General features: G+C 49.2%; 1 pseudogene across 1 annotated transcript; it reads left to right on the top strand.

Moving 5' to 3' along the window:
• The first annotated feature begins 395 nt into the window (after nt 1-395).
• Nucleotides 396-1853, top strand: LOC307075948 (E3 ubiquitin-protein ligase TRIM35-like; annotated as a pseudogene). Its single transcript has one exon. The product of its transcript is annotated as an E3 ubiquitin-protein ligase TRIM35-like (transcript).
• Nucleotides 1854-2087: the final 234 nt, after the last annotated feature.

Here is a 2087-nt window from a genome sequence, read left to right as displayed (position 1 = left end):
TTGGTCTTCTTCAGAATGAGAAGCCTTAGGTTGAACAGGAATCACTTGAGGTGAGTGTTCAAAGGACCAGAGGGATCTTTTGCAGTAAGGAGAACTGTTTCAGTCACTTGACCTCCAGTCCGTCGGTGGACCGATGATCCACACATGAACCAAAGTGAGTAAAGTTATGTCATTGGTATTATTTATGGCCTCATATTCAAGGCAAGTTAATGTGTATTCAGTTTAGATAAAGTTAGAGAAGATGACTGTGTATACACATTACATACTAACTTTAATATTCTGGGATATGAACACAGAACGCATATTACAAGATTACTTTAGTATTATTGGGTATATTATCATATGAAATTACATTAAGTTTATTAACAAAGAGTTCTGTCTAGACCTCCGCTAAAATGGCTGAAGAAAACCCTCCTCTCAATCATTTCCAGACTTGCAGTGTGTGCACTAAGATCTTCAAGGACCCGGTGTCTCTGAGCTGTCTCCACAGCTTCTGTTCCAGCTGTCTCCAGGACTTCTGGTCCCAAGCTAAGAACAAGAACTGTCCCGTCTGTAAGAGGAAATCCTCAAAGGATATAGTCGCTAACTTTTCCATCAAGGAGCTCGCTGACTCCTACGCTGGAAGACAGAGGTCTGCCCCCTCTGAAGAGGCCCAGGTGGTCTGCACTGACCCCTCCCAGAGGTCTGCCCCCTCTGAAGAGGCCCAGGTGGTCTGCACTGAGCACATTAAGGATATCAAGTGATTCTGTAAGGTGGAGCAGAGAGCTGTGTGTCATGTGTGTGAGTTCCCTCACCACCAGGGTCACAAGGTGGTTCGTCTAGAAGAACAAGTCCAGGAGCTGAAGCAGCAGCTGAGACCTGACCTCACGGCTCTACAGGCCAGGAGGAGGAGACACCAGGAGCTGGAGGAGACGTATGAGGCCATGGTTCCTCACCTCAAGGAACAGCGGGTGAAGACCGAGAGGAGGATCAGAGCAGAGTTTGAACAGCTACACCGGTTCCTGAAGGAGGAAGAGGAGGCCAGAGTGAAGGCCCTGAGAGACGAAGAGGAGCAGAAGAGGAAGAGGATCCTCCTGGAGAGGAAGACCCTTCAGGAGCAGATCCAGTCTCTCTCAGAGAGTCTCTCGGCTGTAGAAGCAGACCTGCAGAAGGACGGCCTGTTGTTCCTCAGCGCTTCCACGCGCTCCCGGACCAGAACCAGAACCCTGCTCTCCGGTTCTGATCCCCAGCTGCTTCCTGGAGCGCTGCTGGACGAGGCCAAACACCTGGGAAACCTGGCCCACCGAGTCTGGGAGAAGATGGGGCAGAGGATCACCTTCAGCCCCGTTATTCTGGACCCAAACACTGCAGCATGCTGGCTGTCTCTGTCTGATGATCGTACCAGCGTGAGACGTAGCGACGCAATCCAGAAGGTTCCTAACAACCCAGAGAGGTGCATTAGGTATCCTGAGGTTCTGGGTTCTGAGGGCTTCAGCTCAGGGGAACACTGCTGGGAGGTGGAGGTGGGAGACCTTCCTATCTGGAGAATAGGTGTTGCTAAAGAGTCAGTGGACAGAAAAGGAGAGCGTATTGCTTCACCAGCTAATGGACTCTGGTGTTTATCCAATGACAGTGGAAAGTACACTCAGGGTACTTGTAAAACCCTGACATTGAAGAGGACTCCAGAGAGGATCAGAGTCCAGCTGGACTATGATGTAGGAGAGGTGTCCTTCTACTACCCTGAAGACATGACTCTCATCTACACCCATCTAGACACTTTCACTGAAAACATCTTCCCCTATTTTAGTCTTGGAGCAGCAGGTTTAGCCCGGACCAGAGCTGTTAGAGTGTGTGGTGTCTCCTCACGCACTTAGCTCTAGATTGACCTGCTTCCTGTTTCCTGTGTGTGTGTGTGTGTGTGTGTGTGTGTGTGTGTGTGTGTGTGTGTGTGTGCGCTTGCGTGCGTGCGTGCGTGCGTGCATGCGTGCGTGCATGTTTGTGTCATGTAACTTTTTCAGTTCTGTTTGCCTGCTAGGGTTTCTAGTATGTAGAAACATCAAACAACATGTAGAATCATATATGTAATAATTATATAATACATATATTGA

This window comes from Pollachius pollachius (assembly GCF_949987615.1).
Source record: "Pollachius pollachius genome assembly, chromosome: 5".
NCBI classification, from domain to species: domain Eukaryota; kingdom Metazoa; phylum Chordata; class Actinopteri; order Gadiformes; family Gadidae; genus Pollachius; species Pollachius pollachius.
This window is presented reverse-complemented; position numbering and strand designations above follow the sequence as displayed.